This window comes from Polypterus senegalus, chromosome 6 (genome assembly GCF_016835505.1).
Source record: "Polypterus senegalus isolate Bchr_013 chromosome 6, ASM1683550v1, whole genome shotgun sequence".
NCBI classification, from domain to species: Eukaryota; Metazoa; Chordata; class Cladistia; order Polypteriformes; family Polypteridae; genus Polypterus; species Polypterus senegalus.
In genome coordinates this window covers 44,124,610-44,147,826 of record NC_053159.1, presented here as the reverse complement: position 1 = coordinate 44,147,826, position 23,217 = coordinate 44,124,610, and the positions used below count along the sequence as shown (strand labels likewise).

The following is a 23,217-nucleotide window of genomic DNA, read 5'->3' as shown; positions in this document are numbered from 1 at the left end:
TGTCACGCACAAATCTATCTAAAAGGCGCCAGCAATGTTTTTCAAGATTTACAGATTATTTTCCTGCTCTGTTGTTATGCATGCGAGATGCCTCCATCAAGTGTCTCTCACCTCTCCACACCAACCAGATCGCCGTGCTAACGGCCACTTCCCTCTCATGCAGGCGAGCAGAAACCGGCTGGATAAGCGTGTGTACCTCACCTTTGGAACAGAGCACATGAAGTAACCATGCAGAGGTGGAGGGAGAGGGATTTTCTGTTTCCAGTGGAACAGCAGAGGAGAGGCAAATCGTTCCATTAACAGGAATGTGCTACAGTTTGCTTGGTGGATGTGAAAATGCTATGATATTGGCCGAAAGAAGAAGCACTAACTGACCGCTCTGCAGTCTGGCAACCTTGTGCTAGGAGCAAGTTGGAAGGCCGTTGTGTGTATGTCAGGAACAGGACATCAGCAGCAATGCATTGTATATGACTGGGAAGCAGCACCTGTCATCAAGGCTGTCTACTCACTTACAGCAGAGCTAAACGTGTCCCTGCTTCATCATCCTCCTTCACGCATACTTTCTCTTTTTCTCTAACTCTCTCTCAGGATGAACATGGGATGTTGTCAAAGCTCGGAGGAAAAGGAGGCCGCTCGGCCTTCTCGCAGAATCGACCGACACCTGCGCTCTAAGAGTCAGCGGCAATGCCGTGAGATCAAGCTTCTTCTCCTTGGCACCAGCAATTCAAGAAAAAGCACCACAGTGAAGCAGATGAATATAATCCACAATGGTGGCTTTAACTTGGAGGCCTGCAAGGAGTACAAGCCCTTGACTCCCTGACAAGAATCATAAGAGCCCTGGCAACCTTCAAATTTGAGATTCACAACCCTGACAGAGCCTATGATTGCTGTTTGCACTGACTGGTCCTGCTAAGAGTAAAGGGGTTCATGAAGAGGCTCTGGGGTTGACCCAGGTTTCCAAGAGTGCTTCTGTTGCTCCAATGAATGTCACTTGTAGGATAACACGGCTTACTATCTTAATGACCTTGATCGCATTTCTGTGGTTGACTATATCCCCAACCATTGAAGACATTCTCCAGTCCTGAGACATGACAACTGGGATCGTAGAAAACAAGTTTACCTTTAAAGAGCTGACATTCAAAATGGTAGACGTGGGTGGACAGTGCTCCGAATGAAAAAATGGGTTCACTGTTTTGAAGGGGTCAGTGGCTATCACCTTAAGCTGTATGCCGATAATCAAACGGTAAGTACATTGGCTTTCATTTGTTTATCCTGGGTGTCTCACCAACTTCCTCCTGACAAAACTCAGACTGCTTGAAGAGCAAAATTTCCAGTAAATGCAGATAGTTTAGTGGAGGCCCACAGTGACAAAGCTTTGGGACAGGGCTTTCTATATTTTTCCCTGACTTTACATGATACACTAGAACTTCTGATTCTCCAGGTACTTTTGGCATGCTACATAATGCAGAAGGCAAAAGCATCTGATTAGCATCAAATTTTCTTTACACCAAGGTTGTACGCATTTAGCTCGGATTGATTAATCCGGGAAAGGAAATTTTAGGCTTGCTCAGACTGAATCTGGGTGTAATATGAAAAGGTAAAAGTATTAATAAACAGTGGCTTGGGTTTTCTTTATCAGGATCATTTGAATAAGCCACAACCATCCATACATTTTCAGGATGTGGTATCAGAACCTGTTCCTGCAGTTTTGGGGAAAACTATTCTAAATCAGACTTACATTGGATAAACATAACCAACATGTGGATGACCCAACCTTTTAAGTACATACGTTCATTTGTGAACATGATTAATCCAAGGCCAGCATCAGGCATAAGGTCTGGCATGCCACCTACTATATTTAGGGCTCCTAGCATTGCAGGAAACAGGGCCAATTTAGAGCTCGTAATTAACCAGATTTACATGTTTTTGTGAAAAACCAGGAGAAAGCCCATGTAGCTAGAGAGAGAACATGTAAACATTATACAAATAGGGGCAGTACTGCTACCTTCTGTCCCACATGGTTAGACTTCAAAAAATTAACTTTCCTCAACATGGTAAAAGTGCACAAACTGCCATATTTACAGTCAACAAGATTTAAGAGAGACTCTGATACATTTTAAAAATCCATCATTTGTTTTTTGGCTAAATGTTATCAATGCAGAATGGCCACTGTATTGGTAAATTGATATTTTATGCATATTTTAATCTGGGCCATTTTGCAAATTTTCGTTTAATCCCTTTAACATTCCACACTTTTTTAATGTGGGCTTCCCTTAATGCATGGCAAAAATTACAACCAGGATCCTGTAGCATTTGAAAGTGTTACTACATCTGTAGTGGCCATAATTTGTAATACTTTGTAATACCTTGTTGATCTGAATATGGCATTCTCTCAGATCTATTCGGTGGTTTGCCAGAATTGTGCTAATTAGGGATATTATCAGGATAATGCAGCAAAAGTTAAGATGACTATTATCACCAAAAATATAGTGTACTTTAAACATAACATTTAAGACATATCTTCTTAGAGACATAAAATGCTATGTTAAAGAAAGGTTATAAGTAAATAAAGTGTTAAAGCTTAGGCACCAAAATGTGACCATAACATACAATCCAGCAAAAGGATGGAGTGATAATAGCTTGAATCTAAAAGACAATGCATTTAGGGTTAAATTGTTATTTACTAACAATGAGGCGGGCATTTCTCTAAAGCCTGACCACACCAACAGAGAGACAGTAAGCAGGCCATTACCGTAGATCCTGGAATACAGGCCGACTCGGTATATTAGCCGAACCCCTTCTCTACCTACTAAATTACATGTATTTGCCGATGACCGGTATTTAAGCCGACCCCCTTGTCCAAGCAAAATTTTCTAAATTTCCTTAAAAGTGTCTCTTCGGGTATATTTATAATGTTTATCGGCGAGAATTTGAGACTGCCGGCATTTTTGATACACAATATAATGTGCATAATTTACCAAAACACCAATCATTTTTCTAATGTACTAACCAAAAAGTTTTAAAAAGTGCCAAGCCTACTTCGATTAAGCTAGGAGCATGGCGGCACGCATGGTCGCAGCGGCTTAGGACTCTCCTTTTCAGTGCACTTTTTTGTTGTTTTTGTACTTTTTTTTTGTCCTTGTTTGTGCACGATCAGTTTGGCGAACATCCGCTACACCATTCAGAACCTTATAGACATCAGTGTCCAGAGCCAGACATCTGTTTCGAGTGTTTTTCATCACAAGCACAACATCCCAGACAACATAGCAAGACCAGCGGGCTCTCCGTGGATTGTTGTCGGGTCTAGGAGACAACACAGACGGAGGAGGGAAAGAAAGCAGAAGCGGGGCCGCAGATCCGCGTTATGCTAAAGCTAAAAACAACCATACAAGCCCTATACAGAACTTTTTTCTGCACTGAAGGAGCTGCTTTTAATCTCATTGTAGATGCGTATAGTGACAATAAAAAGCATTCTATTCTAGAAACAATTTCATACTGTACTCACCATTTAATTTGACATCTTTGGGCTGCAGTAAGGGAGGAGATATTTCCACGCAATGTCCATCTTCGTTTCGATTGCGATCTCTTACTTTTACCTTCTCTTCCTTCCTTAGCAATTATGTGTCTTGCTTGCATGGTCTTAATGAATTATATATATAGGTAAATCACTGCAATGACGGAAATTACATCCACAAACACATGTATCTGGGCTCCGACTGACGCTACTAACGCTCTCGGTTGTTTGTTTACAATCGCGCAAACGGATACACGTGACCGCATCCGTTTCGTAACGCAAGATGTTGATTGTAAATCAAAACAAAAAATTTAATTTTAAACTTCCCGATAATTTATTATAAATTTTATTAATAAAATCAACAACTAAAACACTTTTTTGAATAAATTCTTTATTTAATTTTAAGTACCGGCATGCAAAGTTACTTCTTCATCTGAAAGATGGCTCTGTGGTTTCATCATTATTTACTTCTGTATTCATCGGCAAAAACGGCATTGCGCTGGAAATCTTGAATCTGAAACGATACTCGTTGTATAAACCGACCCCGAAACTCCAAGCCAAAAATCTAGGATGAAATTCTCGGCTTATATAACGGGATCTATGGTAACTGTATAGTGCACTGCAGCATGGGGTTGTCAAAAGCCGTGGCACGTCACGGTAATGTAGAAAAGGGCGTGGCTTTACAGTTGGGGAGCATACGTTCTGTACATTTTTTGTTTTAACATTTCGCTTTATGCCTCTAGTGATTTTTTGTGACTTCAGCATTATAGGGTCAAAGTTGGATATGAATGATATCAATTGGAAAGGGCTTAAATCATGTAAACGTTATGTTTTACCAAGAGATCGTTTCTTAAGTAGCCACGTGTATTTTAAAGTTGATGTAAATGGGTATACATGCAAACCATATGAAACTAGATCAATTTTGACATTTACACGATTAACGAGGCTGAAATACAGTATCTGAAAGAGCTGTGTTTGTACTCGGCATATAAATAACTTTTTATCAAGTACCATAGACAGCGAGAAACCGCTGTACAGTCAACCCTCGTTTATCGCAGTTAATCCGTTCCAGACTCTGCCGCGATAAATGAATTTCCGCGAAGTAGAAACCATATGTTTGTATGGTTATTTTTATATATTTTAAGCCCTTATAAACTCTCCCACACTGTTAACATTATTAGAGCCCTCTAGACATGAAATAACACCCTTTAGTCAAACGTTTAAACTGTGCTTCATTACAAGACAGAGATGGCAGTTCTTTCTCACAATTAAAAGAATGCAAACATATCTTATCTTCAAAGGAGCACCGTGAAGAGCAGATAATGTCAGAGAGAGCACTCGCTAAGAAAAGCAAACAATCAAAAAATCAATACGTACTTTTAAGTATACAGAAGCACCACGATAAAGCGGCATTTTGTAGAGGAGCGTCCTATCTTCTAGGCAAACAGCCACTGTGTAAACAGCCCCCTCTGCTCACACCCCCTCCGTCAGGCAGAGAGAGTCAGAGAGAAGCAAACAAAACAAGCGCCACGCGGGAAGCATATCTTTTAGCATTGAGGAGTTTTAGTTAATATGTAATACATGCTCTGATTGGGTAGCTTCTAAGCCATCCGCCAATAGCGTCCCTTGTATGAAATCAACTGGGCAATCAAACTGAGGAAGCATGTAACCTAAATTAAAAGACCCATTGTCCAGAAAGCGTAACCAGCGAAAAATCCGTGATATATATTTAGATGTGCTTACATTTAAAATCCGCTATAGAGTGAAGCCGCGAAAGTCGAAGCGCGATATAGCGAGGGACTACTGTACTCAACGCGGAGGTTTTTAATAACTTTTCTCGCGAGCTTTTAAAGTTCATTGTGCATTTTTGTATATAGGAGAGAATCGTTAGTAGGAAGTAGTTCATCTAATAATATTGTTCTTAGACCATAGGTATGTAAAAAGGCTTTGACATTTAGCCGATTAACGAGTTAACAAAGAGCAGGGTCTTATGAATTTTAAAGGCAACTTATATTCTCAGACCCCTTTGAATGGTGTGGGGTTGGTTTAATAATCGTATGATTTTCCGATTTCATTAAATAAAAACCATGAATTGTTACAATAAATATTTTAATACTAAAGTTTGTTTCCCAAGCGTTTAAAATTGGCGGTTAAATGTGGTCGCCTTGCAGGGGGCTTCGTGGTTCTCGCTATTGATCAACTGAAGTTTAATACCAGAGGTGTCCATGTTCTGTGATCTTAGTTTGGTTTGAGGTGGCTGGGGGTGAACATCATTTTAGTTATGGCTGTGCAGGAAAGATACGTGCTTATCAAATAAAGACGCTTGTCGTGAACTTATAACTTAGAGCAGAGAGTCCATATCGTTTTTAGAAAATTGTATATTTATTTTCTTGTATGGGGGTAGGGTTTTTAGTGGTGCGTGTTTTTCTTTGTCCTGACTACGTTGTGGTTGTCAGCTTGTTGAAGTAAGAAGGAAAGTGAATAAAAACCATTGATTAGTTCTTTTATTTGATAATTTACTACCACTTGCCCATCTGGGAAGGGATATTACATTATATGTATTTTCTTACTATTAGTTTATAACTTAGAGCGGTTGTGTGAATATTTTATAGCGTTTTTATGTAGTCGTAGTAGTAGTGTAGTGGGCTTTGCATGCAGGATAAGTGTATATTTAATTTTATAATATTAGTTTTGAATGTAGTGTTTATAAAATGTGGCCGTGAGATTATATCTTAGCGCGGGTCTATGGATATTTTTAGAAAGTTTACACATAGCCGCCAAGACATGTATATATTTAATTAATTAATATTAATTTTGAATCTAATGTTTATAAAATGAGGCCGTGAGTTTATAAGCGCGGGGGTGTGAATATTTTCAGAAAGTTACACATAGGCATAGCTATGACTGCAAGATAAGTGTATATTTAATTTCACAATATTAATTTTGAACCTAGTGTTTATAAAATAAAATGTCCTAAGTTTATAGCTTATAAATACATTTTCATACTTTATAGTTTCATATTTACATAAATTATATGTTTATATTTTCATATTTTCATAAATCATATTTTTATATATTTCATATTTTCATAAATCATATTTTTGGGGGCGGGACTTAATGTCATCCATCATATTTGGGGGCAGGGCTTAAAGTCATCAATCAAATTCACACCCCTTTTGACACTTGCTGTCTATATGTACTACTATCTCCTGGGAGTGGAAACTGGATGATAAATTGGACTGGACTTCCAATACTGATGCTCTGTGCAAGGGAGGACAAAGCCGACTATATTTCCTTAGAAGACTTCCGTCCTTCAACATCTGCAATAAGATGCTGCAGATGTTCTATCATACAGTTGTGGCGAGCGCCCTCTCCTATGCTGTGATGTGTTGGGGAGGCAGCATAAAGAAGAGGGTATAATAGATGTCAGTGTTCCTCTGGCATGGTCCCAATATGGACACCTGAAAGGATCCAAGGGATTGGTAGTCCTGAGGGACAAACCTGTTGGGGTCCTTGGGTGCGGCCAGATGGGACTGCATGGAGAAAGACTCCATGTTTCTGTCGGGCTTCCGCTTGACCTGGAAGTGCTTGCATTGGGCTGTGCCCTGGCAACAGAAGTACTCCTGGGTCCAACATAAAAGAAATCCATCCAGTCTCTTCCAGTTGAGTTAGAGTTGGGAGACAGAGGGCAAAGCTCACCTGGAGGAGGAAAAGGAATATTGTGAATTAGACATTGTGGTGTGGACTGTAAAAAGGTATTTGTAGAATAAAAAAACATTTATTTTGCCCCTGGGACTGTCTTGCTGTGGTTGAGTTTGATATTTGGGGGCTCAGTGGCAGAAACATGTAAATACCAAAACGGCAAAATAAATACAATAGGAAAGTTATGTCTAATATCCACTGCCATACTGATTCAGATTTACAACACATCCGTTGTGTGGTATGCTTTGAAACAGTCACCACCATACAGCATAACATTGCAATTGGGACAGCAAAAGTATACAGTATTTCTTGGTGCAGAGTAGAAGGGCAGAATGTTAGTACCTGATCCACATGAGTGATGTGCTAATTGTGTTTTTGTAGGCTACCACAGTGCAAAGCTTACTTACTTTCAAATTTCCCCAATACAAACATTGTCAGTTGCTGCATTATGAACAGTGCTTAGGAGGCTAATGTTTTTCTTGTCCTTTTACTTAATTGCATTCATTTGCCTTTTTTGATATGAAGCTACTTGCACCATGTTGAACCATCACAGGATCAAATTTATTAGACATATCATGGTAGTTTGGTCGTACAGTGCTGTATGCATCAGTTTCGAGTGTCAATGTCTTGATTGAACTAATGGTCAGTTTCACTTTTTCTAAAACTGGCTTTACATCTTTCATTTATATGCCATCATGTTCTTTTGTTGAAGGCTCCACACCACTTTTGAATATTGATGAGTTACCATAGAGTGACAAAAAAGTCATGATTTATTTTTTTAATATTTGGAGTAGGTTATTTTCCCCAAAGGATGACAGCTGAATTCTGTCTGTTGAGTTATTTGGGCTTAACACTGTATATCTAATTCAAATCAGTTAACCCAAATACTAATTGGGATTAATCATTTTTGCATAGCATTCCGAACCCTGGAGACTTAGGGTTAACGCCAAGGAGGTTAGTATATTCTGGCCTGCATTGAGTATATTAAGAGTTGCTTTTGTCTCTCAATAACACTGAGTTTCACATCCCTACTTTAGATGTATGAGAACAACTCTAAGTACCTGGCAAAAATCCAATTAGAGATGAAGAGGATAAGCAAATATCACCCAGAAAGTAACCAGGCCAGGGTTTTGTGGCCTGGTTACTGATTCTATTCTAGGATTACAGTCCTTTCCTATTTATTTGAAGCATTAAATATGTTTATGGATTCTTCAGTTATACATTTTATCTTGGTCTCAATTACATCTGCTTGGGTAAGTTCGGAAAAATACTGTAATTTGTTCTTGATGCTCATACATTCTTTAATAATCTAAAGTTCAAGTTTAGCCTTCATTTGTTGGCTACCCTTTACTGGTTTATTAATTAAACTGTTTTTTTGACGATGGGTTTTGCATCCTAAAGCTCTCTTTGTTGTGCAGTTCATGTGTGACTAGAGATACTTTAAAAAACCTTCCTCTGATATTCAGCAAAATCTTTTTAGAGACTGCAAGTTTTAAATCATAAACACTGCACATTTTCTTTTTTATCTAGGTCAGATACAATAAAGTGGTGGAATTGTAACATCTGTCAACTGCCCACAATGACTAAAGATATTTCTTACCTGAAATTAATGATTATTCATGTTCAATATATTATTTACATTTTGACCTTTGGAAAATTTTCATTGAAACAGATTTCTAGGCACCAAATCATTTAAAAACAAAAACAGAATGCATTTTACAGCTTTCTTCAAATTTGTTATAGAAACAATTTCTGTCACTCTATGGAGCTGTATTTTCTCTGGGGTCACCTTCACAGACTTCATTGTAGCAGGAAGAGTTTTTTAGATTTTTATTATTATTTCATGAGGAACTGGTAAAAATGTCTGCAGTATGCTAGATGTGGCAAAAGCATTACACAAAGAGAAGCTAAGTGATCTTTCCTGTTTCTTTCCAGCAAGCTTGAGAAGCAACTAGTAATTTGAAGCTGATTAATGTTTCTGATTTAAAACAGTGATAGGATTTTTGAAGTAGAAAGCAGACGATTTGTGATATTTGGTGTTGTGTCATCTGGTTTCTAATATTTCCAGGGGAGAAATTAAAAGATAAGTCATATATATGTAACTTTAAATTTGAACTGGTATTCCTTTTATGGTGTGGCACCACAATTGCAATAAACTATAACCATTGTCATGTTCATTATAGGTGAATAAAGAAGAAACAGAATCACTACTTTTTCCCTTATTGCTTGGATTGATGATGCTGTTTTCTCAAGTCCCAGTGACTGACCACCTAAGTACCAAACAGCATTGTTAATAATCAAAGCAAGGGTCAATACTGTCAAACACAAAAAGTACACAACAAATTAATTAATGATTAATTGATTAATTATTTAAAAGCATAAATAAAGGGGGCACAAATGGTGCCACTGGGTTGCTTGTGTTTTAGGAGTGTAGGACATGGTGGGCATTGCCCATTCTGTTAGGCTTTAGTGGCACATCAGGCCTATTAAAAAAACAGATTTAACAGGGATGCATGCATCCAGCTGTGCCTTTCCCCATTTGCATTCCAAAATAAGTGACTGGACTCCAGCTTGTAGCAGGATCTGCCTGGACTTCATCTGATAACAAATGTGTAAATTAGAATTGAAATGACACCTCTCCAGAGGCTCTTCTGTAGACCTCTTGAGCCAGAAGGCACAAAATGGAGTAAGTAAGAACAAAGACCTATAATTCAAGTGATGACTATCAGGATGGCCAGAATAACTCTCCTATTAGAAGTCATTGCTTTTGTGACTAGAAGTGACTTTAATCAATAAGGGGAAGGTTTCAACTTTCCTTTAAAATTACATTCACCCCATCTCTCAAAAGGAGGAAAAAGAAGAATTAAAAAGAAGCAGGGAATGGCAAATTAAAATATGTTTATGGATTCTCTAAGGGAAGAGGAACTCTCCAAAATGACTGAAAACCTTTGAATCTGCTTTCTGAATCTAAAAGCTATGAGCCACTCTTCCTTGGAGAGCCAAAGCAGACAAACTTTTTCTTTGTGGAGCAGAAGCCGAGACTCAGTCTGTCAAGCCAAAGCTGTGTACCAGTAGTCTGACAAGGCGGAGAAGCCATTACTTCAAAAAGGGAACTTCACTTCACCATCTAAGCCAGTGTTTCCCAACCCCGGTCCTGGGTGCCCACTGTGGCTGCAGGTTTTTGTTCCAACCAGATTCCTAATCAGTGGCAACACCCGATAACACTGATCTCCTTTAATTAGCTGGTTTTATTTATTTTTTATTCTACATTCAGAAAAGCACAGCAGCATGATTTTTACATTTACAAGACATTTAGAAATATTTATGCTTTTGTTATAGATTTAAATACTTAACTCTCTTTTGTTGATTTCACATATATATAAAATAGTTACACATGTAGAATAAAGGCAAAAAAAGAAAAAATGTATCTTCTATAAACTTAACTTTTCTTGAAAAACTTTAGTTATTTCTATACTTAAATGTTCTTTACTTCTTTCTATACTTAAAGGTTCTTAATTTCTTCTTCTGTATGCCTTAAGCATACTGTTCAACACTTAAATAAAAGTGCTATTTTATGAGTTACTTCACACTCAAAAGGCCCGTAGGCCGGTTGGCACATAGGCATGTGCCTAGGCACGGTCACGTGCGCATGCACAATCACAAGCACAAACACGGTTAAAAACCGTATGCCTCTATACCTTACCAAGGCAAGGCTAGACACTAACTGGAGAACATTGTTTACTCAAAGCTGTTAGAAAATGACAGGAAAATACCAACACAATTCTATTCACGGGGGTTATAGGAACCTCCCATATTTTATGCATTATCATCTAGTAATATATTCATGAATTTTATAGAACTAGGAAAATGGCTCTTACAGCTGTAACATGTGTGATATCGGAGACGCTCGATATCTTTAAAATAATATTTAGGTTTTACTGTCTATAAACAGTGTGTTTACATACATAATTTCAACAAATTTTACCTAATATCTTGGAGACTACGAAGGGTTTATGCTGTATAACTGTGCAGGAAATGTTTATAAGAGTGTGGGAGAGTTTATAAGGGCTTAAAATATATAACAAGAACCATATGAATATATGGTTTTTACTTTGCGGATTTTCACCTTTCGTGGGGGTGATCTGGAATATATCTATACTAATAAAAGGCAAAGCCCTCACTGACTGACTGACTGACTGACTTACTCACTCACGGACTCATCACTAATTCTCCAATTTCCCATGTAGGTAGAAAGCTGAAATTTGGCAGGCTTATTCCTTACAGCTTACTTACAAAAGTTAAGCAGGTTTCATTTCGAAATTCTACACGTAACGGTCATAACGGTCGACAACGTCCGCCATGTTGAACTTTCTTATTTATGGCCCCATCTTCACGAAATTTGGTTGGTGGCTTCCCTGCGCTAACTGAAACCGCTGTACTTACTTATTTCGATGGTATGATGCCACTGTCGGCCGCCATATTGAACTTTCCAACATCACCAATTTTCCAACTTCCCGTGTAGGTAGAAGGCTGACCCCATCTTCACGAAATTTGATAGGTGCCTTCCCTGCGCTAACCAAAACCGATGTACGTACTTATTTCGCTGGTATGACACCACTGTCAGCCGCCATATTGAACTTTCCAACATCACTAATTCTCCAACTTCCCGTGTAGGTAGAGGGCTGAAATTTGGTACTTATTTCGGTGGTATGATGCCACTGTCGGCCGCCATATTAAACTTTTAACGGAAACCGATGTATGTACTTATTTCGTTGGTATGACACCACTGTCGGCCGCCATATTGAACTTTCCAACGTCACTAATTCTCCAACTTCCCGTGTTGGTAGAAGGCTGAAATTTGGCAGGCTCATTACTTACAGCTTACTTACAAAAGTTAAGCAGGTTTCATTTCGAAATTCTACGCGTAATGGTCATAACGGTCAACAATGTCCGCCATGTTGAACTTTCTTATTTATGGCCCCATCCTCTCTAAATTTGGTAGGCGGCTTCCCTGCACTAACCGAAACCAATGTACGTACTAATTTCGGTGGTATGATGCCACTGTTGGCCGCCATATTGAACTTTTCAACAGTCTTTGTTACTTATGGGCCCATCTTCAAGAAATTTGGTACGTGGGTTCCCAACGCTAACTGAATCCTACTTACGTACATATATACGTCCATAGCCTGCAGCTCGGCCACCGTGTGAGGTGGCATTGGGTCCCCCATCCCAACGCCTCCCACGTTGTTGGCTGCCTGCCTATATAAGACCGTCCGTCGCTCCGGTCTCTACATTCCCTTCCTTGCTTAGCCACGGATTCACGTCTCCCTACTGATAACTACAGCCTTTTTGTTTAATCCACGGCTTCTCCGCTGTTTTATTGTTTGTTTATTACAATTATAGTTATTGTATAGGTATTTTAGACTTACTTTACATTTCTCAGGTACCCATTTCCTTTATCATTCCAACCCCCATTACCATGTCTATCGAGGTGATCACTATCGATCAAAGAACTGTCACTTACCGAGTGGTGTCCATACCCGGAGATGGCACCTACCTTTTCCATTCTCTTTGTTACATATTGCATGGCCATATCAGGCTTACTTCTGATATCCAGAGGAACATTGTGTCTTATGTATTGAATGACTGGGACAGGTTCAAGGTTTTGGACTGATGACGATACAGGAGATAATTATTCTACACAGGAGCACTAGAACAGTGAAATGCTTAAGCGCTTCACCTATGGTTCTGCATGTGAGTTGATGGCTGCCGCTGAATTTTTCAGTTGTCGCTTTCAAGTGTACCAAAATGGCCAAATATTTTACACCTTTCGACAACCGCCAATGCCTCTTAAACATCTTGGATTCACAGGTGACGAATTCAGTAGTGGACACTTGATGTTAATGAATGTTTAAACTCTCAAAAGCTGGATGTGATTTTATCGAAGAAACCGTTTGTGCGCTTACAACGCTTGACAGATGCCGAATGTCACTTCAACACAACAAATCCTGCAAATACTGTCGTAATTGAAACAAACCATGAAACTGAAACCGATTAAAGAGTAAGCTCAGCGCACAGCTTGGTCATGTTACAACTGGAAGGCGGAACTGACAACATGGTATACAAAGAGATCCTTAACAAATAATTATTGGCATATTTTCCCTCAGTTTAAAAAGGTTTAATTTTCTTCTTAATAAAAATTTTAATGCAGTACTTCACCGCTGCGAAGCGCGGGTATTTTGCTAGTATATATATAGTCACACACGTGTGCATGGGAGGCAGCTAAAGGGCTTGAGTAAGGACAGTTCTGAGACATACCGGGATGTGGCAGAGTGCACTGACTCTTTTTCTCACTTGCCTTCAGACCATTCACGGGAGATTCCACCTGGTCCTCTTGACGTCACTTCCAGGACCGAGCCAATGAAAGGAGACCTTGCCGGCTTCAGCCCCTGTGATGTCATGTCCGGGCTCGCACCAATAGCAGACGACCTACATGAGCATCGCCCCTTTGACTTCACTTCCTGTCTTCCCCTTTAAAAGCCTCCACCTTTTTCCTATTCCCTCAGTTCTGTTTTGGACTCTGTGTTGTGCACATCAGTGCTGTATCAATTTAAAAGCAACTTTGCAGCCAGGAAACCATATTATATGGGGGGCTGCCCCAAACCATTATATGACTCTGTCTCGAGTTTGTGACATTGGCGTAGCCGGCAGGATTGAATAAGTCCCAGAAGACAAGGGGATAGGACCTGCAATGCACCCAGGTGGGAGCGTACCGGGGCCAAGTGTTCAGGCTGGGAGGGTGTCCTGTGGTTCGGCTCTGCTCCCGGCACACTTGACTAGGCAACCTGGAGATACAGGGAATGTGCGGGAGTGGCTCACAGAATTGGGCTACCCTGGCGGGGGTAGGCAAATGGGGCTAATTATGTTCTCTCGGAGGAGAGTGTCCACCCCCCTGTGAGACCAGAACCCCGATTTCCACCTAGGGGTGCCCCAGACTGGCAGGTGAGTAAGGTACAAAACTGGAGGTTGGACAGGGGGGCCGATCCTCAAACAAACCTGGTCTTTCTGGGCAAGGGTAGGGCAGTGGTTACGGCCAAATGAAAATGAATCCCCCACACCCGGTGATACTAGGGCGGGACTGGTCTAATATTAAAAGTGGTGAGACACATACCACCCCTGGGGTTAACTTGGGCCTAGTTGTGGACGGGGATGAGCCGTCTCAAGCTGCCTCAACCCGTGTAATCAGCTGGCAGAGAGAGACAAAGTGGCTGCCCTAAGTGACGTGGCGACTCCTGGACCATCGTGTGCTGACACGTCATCCACCAGCACCACGGTGGAACGGGAGAAAAAACCACACTCATTGAGGTCAATGCCGTCCCTCTCTCACTTTTGCGGTTTCAATTTAGAGAGACGCCAGCTTCATTTAAAGGGGAGCAGTGGAGTGATGATTCCCTGAAGTTTGCCAAAAATGCAGTGGTCCTAGTCAACGGCCAACGCACTAACCAGTCAATTCCACAGGGTCCTCACTTTGTGTTGGAAAATGACCTTCTGTATCGCATAGCTTAGCATGATGGACAGGAGAGATGGCTACTGCTAGTCCCATGGACCTTCCGGCGGCAGGTCTTTGAGTTAGCACACGTCCACCTCCTAGGTGGCCATTTGGGCACGAAGAAAACCCTGGAGCGGATCAAGCTCCGCTTTTACTGGCCGGAAATCAATGAGGAGGTTTGTCGCTTTTGCACTTCTTGCTCGGGGTGTCAATTGCGACAAATTCCTAGGAGGGACTGTGCTCCTCTCGTTCCTATTCCCCTGATTGATATTCCCTTCCACAGAATTGGGGTCGATTTAGTTGAACCCCTAGAGCCCGAGGACACAAGTGCATTTTAGTCCTCATGGATTACGCTACCAAATATCCCGAAGCTGTTCTGTTGCGCTCAGCCACTTCCAAAGCCATCACACGGGAATTACTAGGTGTCTTTTTGTGTATGGGCATCCCCAAGGTACCCCAGGGTACGCCTTTTACCTCCCTCCTTTTACAGGGAGACTGCCAAGTTACTGAAAATAAAGCATTTAAAGGCCGCGGTATATCACCATCAAACCGATGGTTTGGTGGAGAGGTTTAACACTAGAATTACCAGAGCCTACGAAAAAACTCGTAATTCCGTCCCACCTTAAATCGCTTCTTAAATCCCTTCACACCTCTCCGCCAGCGTCCTTTGTCTTCTAAATGTGCTGATAAAGAGAAGCTAGAAGCAGCCGGCTATTCCATCCCCCCACCAATTTAGAACGTGAACTAACTTCTCTCAGCTCATGCCTTGATTGAGTATCTGGGAGTGAAGTGGTTTTAGAGTGGAAATAATAGATCATTATTTGGAACACACGCATTTCATGTCTGTTCCGTTTCTACAGTAATCTATGTAAACACATTGTTAAAACAGAAACGTTTTTTATATTCTAGTAGTAGATGACAAAATGTAGACATAAACTATATGATGTATGAAGACTGAAGTCCAAATAGCAAAGAAACATTTTCATAAAAGGTTCAAATATAACACAATTGCGCTTTTATTCAAAAATAACTGCAGAAACAAAAAGCCGCTTTAACATGCGACATTGACAGCAGTTTATTGTAATTGCCTCCGTGGTGCAATGGGATCCGTTCTTGCCTTGGAATCAAAAGGTCACGAGTTTGATCCTGCACTACTCCATTTTGAAAAGTAAACTGCTCTTAGTCTTACTATTTTAGAATAAAAGTATACATTTGATTTCAGTCTGTAACAGCCGGTGCAATTTATGATCATTGTAAAGGTTAGCTTTTTTTTAATTCATTTTTCATTCTCTCAGTCGCGTTCAGAATCAATCCATACAGCCCCATATGACACGGCTGTTTTCACTAAAGACGCGCTATAGCTCTGCAGTGTACCACGATGCATACTAACGCCCCCCCCAACCGGGTTCTGACACACAAACGCTGGCGAAGCTGCCTTCTTTGTATCTCACCATCACTTGATTTTCTTTTTATTCAGTTTTTTTGAGTGTTCCTGCCAGTCCCCGCATGCTGCTGTATGCTGTTTCTTTTGTACTCCAGGACATGCAGAGGAAAGAATGGTAAAGAGGAGTAACTTTGGCGCTATATGCAATAATCAGACACTCCCCATCTGCCCGTGTCGTTCAAACACAGGAACATATATTGGTGTAAAAGTATAACAAAAGTGCACTTTTATTCAAGTGCACTTTTTCCATCGCCTTTCCTGTAAGAAGCAATGTACACACTTCTCTCTATGCTGTGGTTTCTATTACACACCTGAAAGAAAGAGACAATACATGTGAAAATATCATCGCACTAATGCAATATTATTTGAAAACGAACAGCGTCAGATCGGGTGTGAATTTATGCAGGAACTGGAAATTCTCTGATGCGGGACCTTCCCCCAGGGAAGAAAGTACAGTGTCAGGTGCTCATTCAGTGTAATAGGAACCATAGCACAGAGAGTTGTGTGCACGGCAACAAGTACACGTGTTGTGAATTTGGAAGGACGGTCCTTGGGTGTGTGGGAACTGTTAATATTTGAATGTGATGATTTTATATAGCACAGAATGAAAATCAGCACTTCTTAGCATTGCACCATGCAAGCTGTCGTATCAATCGCCTACTGTAACTTGCTTTCTTTTTTCTTTGGTTATACAGGTAGTCTTGAATAAAAGTGCACTTGTTTTGTTTGCGAAATGAAGTGTCTGCGTGCACGAGCCCGGACGTGACATCACAAGGGCCGGAGCCGGCAAGGGCTCCTTCCATTGGCTCGGTCCCAGAAGTGACGTCAAGAGGACCAGGTGGAATCTCCCATGAATGGTCTGCAGGCAAGGGAGAAAAAGAGTCAGTGCACTCTGCCACATCCCGGTATGTTTCGGAGCTGACCTTACTCAAGCCCTTTAGCTTCCTCCCATGCGCACGTGTGTGACAAGGCCCCCCCCCCCAGCCCAGACCCATCGGGTCGGGCGACCCTGACCGAGAGGCTGTGAACCCGAGAGAGGGCATTAGCGTTGGCGTGAAGAGTGCCCCGACGATGAACAAGCGAAAACTTGTACAGCTGGAGGTCAAGAAACCACCTGGTGACCCACAGATTCAACTCCTTGTGCAGGGCCATCCACAGTAAAAGAGCATTGTCCGTGACAAAGGTGAATTCCGGGCCCAGCAGGTAGTACCTCAGCTGAATAATTGCCCATTTAACTGCCAAAGCCTCGCTCTCCACTGCCACATACCTGGTCTCCCGGTCCAAAGTTTCCTGCTCAGGAACATAATCGGGTGATCCACACCATTAACGTTTTGGCTCAGCACTGCCCTCAGGCCTGTGTCCAAAGAGTCCGTCTGGAGGATCAAAGGTAAGAAAAAGTTAGGAGCTTTCAAAATAGGTGCGGCTGTAAGGGCCTGCTTCAAGTCACTAAATGCAGCACCTGTCTTTTCAGTCCATACCACAATGTTTGGGGCCCTCTTCTTTGTCAAATCAGTCAAGGGCGCAACTGGGGCACAAAACGGCAGTAGTACCCCACTAACCCGAGAAAGGCTTGGATCTGCCGCTTGTTTCGGGGACAGGGCCATTTCAAAATGGCATCTATTTTGGAGCACTGTGGTTTCACGGTACCCCGACCCAGGCCCTTGCCGGTTCCGGCCCTTGTGATGTCACGTCCGGGCTCGCACCAATGGCAGACGACTTAAATGAGCCCGACCCCTTTGACTTCACTTCCTGTCTTCCCCTTTAAAAGCCTCCACGTTTTCCCTATTCCCTCGGTTCTGTTTTGGACTGGGTGTTGTGCACATCAGTGCTGTATTAATTTAAAAGCAACTTTGCAGCCAGGAAACCATATTATATGGGTGGTTGCCCCAAACCTTTATATAACTATATATAAAACCAAACTTAGTTTTCTAATTTCTATATTGTTCCCAAAACACAGAACTTAGGAAATAACACATCACTTATTTAGCCCAGGAGTCCAATTAAAAACAGAAGCTGGTTGGAAGAGAAACCTACAGCCACAGTGTGCCCCCAGGACCGAGGTTGGTAAACACTGATCTAAATTCTTGGGCCAGAATGAGTAATATTATTTCCCTGTGAAGCAGCAGAAAGTAACATAAAAAACAGCAGCACAGCACTGACAAGGATTACATTTTAAAGAGAAAGAGGGCACTCCAACGCGTAAAGAATTCTCCACTTGAATCCAGACCAACAACAAAGCAATAACTCTACACAACATCGGACATCATCTTTAAAGACTTGGGAACATAAAACTATTTATCTGTGCCAAGATAATAGTCCAACACTAAACACCAGTAACGCTAAACACCAGCCAATCTATATGTTATATGTTATAAGTAGGAGCCTTGCAATGTTTTGTGAGTAATTACCTGTACTCCAGAAGGTAAAACTGATAATTAATTAACCAACTTAAAATTCCCTTAGTTCCGAAATTTAAATTAACTGTTCTTGGGTAAGCAAGGTAAATTTTGCTTTTTAAAATCACACCGGAGCTAGTGGAAGGCTAAATTCCTATAGTCCCTAATGCTGGACTTAAAAGAGAAGGCACTAAAGCAGAGCATGCAAAGGCTTGCTTAACCCACACATAGATTGCCACCTGTCCCAGTTTTCTGGGTATTGTCCTTCTTTTTAATTGTGAGTCCCGGAAAAAATATTCTCTCTCCCAGGACACTTAATATCCCAGTTTTCAGTAGGCTAGATCAGTTTGTACTGTTCCTGTTCAACCGACTATTTAGATTTTGCCTTTATGCCCATCCACGTGAAATATACATCAGTTTTACATGCCTAGCCCATCAAGCCTGTACTACTACTACTGGCGGCATTATATATGCAGTGAACCGATAATTGTGCTGAGATGGATGGCAAGAGAAGAATGTAGTTGAGATTTTGTCTTCTAAGTCTAACAGGTCAGAAAAAAAGAAAGTGAAATGTTCAACATCTTTCAATAATTACTTGATGAAAAATGAAAATTACATGACATGGCAAAGCCATGATCCACCTTCTGCTACTTGCTCCTTATGCTCAGTTAAAATTGTGATCAAACACGAGGGCAAAACCCCTTTGGATGACCATGCTAAAAAAAAAAAAAATACCTGAATCGCATTCAAATTGCTTGGCAAACCAAGGCAATTTCATCATTCATCATGCTTTAGTTGAGAATGTCTTGGCACCATTTAGTCAAGAGAGATTAGCAATACAGTTGCAAAATGTGAAGTACTTTGCAGTGTGTTCTGATGCATCCAATTCTGGCTACAGAAAATTGTTCTCATACACTGTCCAGTATTTCTGTGCATTCAATGGTATAAAGTATGGATTACTAGATTTTTATGACGATCCCGACAAATCTAGTAAAGCCGTATTTAAAAAGATAGTGTCCACTGAAGTAAGGTTATTATAGTTAAAGAAAACTAAAATCAAAACTGAAACTATTATTTAAAAAACATTTTCATAAACTGAAATAAAATGATTAACAAAACCAAAATGAAAAACCTAAACTAAACTATTAAAGTAGCTGAAAAGACTAAATGAAATAAAATAATAATTTATTTAGCATAATTTTAGCTTTAATTTTTGAATGAATATTCTTTCTGTTAGTTTTTAACCCTTATAACTTTTAACTCTAAAACTGAAAGTCATCCATCACAAGCCGCCCGCATATATTCATCCAGTGATTGGCGGCTGGTGAAGGAGGGCGGGTGTTCACACAGCATTTGCGGTGACAGAGCTAGCTGAATACGTGTGTAAAGCCTGTGGAATAGTAAGCAATTTACGTGCCATATGGACAAAAAAATCACGAGTGAGTAACGTTTCGGTTTATTTCTCAGGTGCTTGCTTGAAAATTGAATTTTCAAGCAAGGTCAGAAAAAATAACAGACTGACGCAGAGGCACGAGTAAAAACCAGCACACTTTTTTATTTTTCTTCACCTGTGGGGCACGTCTTCCCCGTGAGCCCCACAGGCAATACACAGTCCCAAAAGCACTTACACACAATACCAACAACACTCCCACCTTGCACCATCACTCCTCCCAGGCAACCTCATCGTCTTCCTCCCAATTCTGGCTGTCGAGTGGTGGAAGCTGGCCTGTTTTATAGCCCACTCGGAAGTGTTCCAGGTGCTTGACCACCTGGTCCCAATTGCACCGCCGGGTGGGGCTGATGACTTGTCCAGCTGGGTTCTTGAGTCCCGGCAGCAACCCCTAGCGGCCACCCCAGCTCCCAACCAGGCTGTGGAGGACTCCATGTCCCATGGAGCCATGTGGGAGAGTTGGGAATCAACGTCGGTCAGGGAGGCTGCCACCAAGCATCTCGGGGTAGGTATTGAACTGCCAACGTTGGCTCCCCCGGAACATATGTAGCAGGGGCGTCCCAGCCGGGCATGGGCCCCGGCTGTCCCTTACAATCTATACTAATAAAAGGCAAAGCCCTCACTGACTGACTGACTGACTCACTCACTGACTGACTCACTCATCACTAATTCTCCAACTTCCCGTGTAGGTAGAAGGCTGAAATTTGGCAGGCTCATTCCTTACAGCTTACTTACAAAAGTTAGGAAGGTTTCATTTCGAAGTTCTACACGTAACGGTCATAACTGCAACCTACTTCTGTACACATATAGCGACCATAGCCGCAGCTCGGTCGCCATGTGAGGCAGAGTTACGTCCCTCATTGTCACGCCCCCCACGTAATTCAGTGCCTGCCCATATAACGCCGCCTGTCACTGGCAATCCAATAGAAACACTCTAACGCTAAATATTCACGGGTGAAGGGCCGTGCTTATGCAGACGAAGATGAGATGGTCAGGGTGGTGCTTGGCACAAACTCAGCGAACCTGCGAGAGAAACTTTTAAGTGCCGGGTCATCGCACGACATAGCACAAGCAAAGCTGAGAACCTTCAATGCATGTACACCGAGTGGCTCACGTGAACTGACTGTGAACGCAGTACGCAGACAAAAAGCAACAGCTCCATAGAGCGCTGAACAAAAAATGCAGTACACAATTGAGAAGGCCGCAAAAGAATATGAAGTGAGTGACGCATACAAGCATTTTCATAAGTGCAGCTACTACAGAAACAAAGCACACGGTGGAAAAAGTCAATGTCCAGTTAAAGGAAGACAGTGTAAAAAAAACCCGTGCATGCAGTGTGTCACGTCTCAGATAAAGAGGAAGACGAGCTGTTTATTGATGCAGTAAGAAAGGAATCGATGAATGAAACCTGTTATCTTTACAACGGTTGACAAACACGGAATGTAACTTGAACACAACACATCCTCCAAATACGAACCTGATTGAAAGAAATAATGATAATCAAATCCTTGATAACAGCAACACTCATAACAGTCACAAAACAGTTACATTGACAATCATGTTACGTTATTTTTAAAATGTTCCCTTTTCTTTTTCATAACTTCTTTAACACACTACTTCTCCACTGTGAAGCGTGGGTATTTTGCTAGTTCTAATATAAAAAGGCAAAACTATAATAACCTTGCACTAAAAACACTCCACTCCACCACTCCAGAGCACTCCAATGGTCTGAGTTGGATTGTTTAGAGGAAAAACAGCCAGCAGATTAGCACCTATGGTGCAGATAACGCATCCGCTAATTATGGTCAGCATACTCAGTTTTTCAAAAACATAAGGAAGTTAGCCCACATATTTTGAAGGACAATGAAAAATGTCACATCATTAATAACACTGTGAAAACAGCTAATTGTGTTTTTAGTTCTGCAGGGAATGATGTGGAGGCTTTTGTGCTTAAGGTGTGTAGTGAATTCAGGTGTTCTTCTAAAAAAGTGGAAACACTTTTGGAGTTTTGTGAATTCACATCTACAAAATACAGAGAGATTCTGAGGTATATCCTCAAACATTGGCTGTCTTTGTGGCCAGCGATCCAGAGGATTTTAGAGTGTTGGCCAGCATTAAAGTCTATTTTTGTATCGCTTAGAAAGGATGACTACTCAAATATTGTCTGGAGATTTGTGTGTGGCGGTACTGATTTTGGAAATGTGGACCCTATTGTTGCTGAATGCATCCCGATATTCATGCACAATGTAATGCGAGAATTTGAAACTTCTATTAGCAACCTAGAGAGTGACAGTGCTACTGTGATCGACATTTACTCAGTGAAGAAACATTTACACAGTCAGCTGATCACAAGTTGCACTGACAAATTCTATGGTAGCAAAGCAAAACAAATCTTGAGAAGCCTTTTACCCCAGCAATAGGAACAATTCAGAAGCCTGGTAGACAAGTTTTTTTAAGAAAGCAGTACAATATCTAGAGGATAAATTTGACTTCAATGACCACACCAATAGTCTGAGTTGGATCGTTTAGTGGAAAAACTATCCTTGGATGTTGACAAGCTGTATGGTGATCTAATCATCCAGAATGAAGTATTTGACACCATTCCAAAAAGACTTTACCCCAGACAGAAAATGGGCCTATTTTTTCTGCAAGGCAACTGAATCCACTGAGCTGTTGAGAGTAGATGTTTTTGTTTTTTCCATACCTATCAAAATTAGGTAAGATAACGTCTACAATAGGTATGTTTTCTTTTAAGCTAAGGGCATTTTCAATCTCTGATTGTGACATACAAAGTAAATAAAATGAATTGTGCTATGAATGACTAGATTATCTCTAAATATGGTAAATGCAAATGTAATGGCATCCTGTTACTGATTTCTTTAGCCAAGATGGAGAGAAAACAGGCATAAGCAAAGCAAACACCAATATCTAAGCAATCCGGTAAGCCGCAGTTTTTTCCCCTCATAAAGATATTTAAAATATACACAACACTACTTCATAAAGCACAAAGCCTTCTCTAAATCTATGATGCCGGTTCATGGTCAGTATGACCATGTCCAGGTTTTTTGTCAGACATAGGTGGCAACCCTACCAACACATGTGATTAAAAGTGAATATCATCATAAACAGTTCATGCCTTAAATACACCATACACCAGATAGC

General features: G+C 41.0%; 1 pseudogene; it reads left to right on the top strand.

The window, feature by feature from the left end:
- Positions 1–595: 595 nt before the first annotated feature.
- LOC120530613 lies at positions 596–22,475 on the top strand (annotated as a pseudogene).
- Positions 22,476–23,217: the final 742 nt, after the last annotated feature.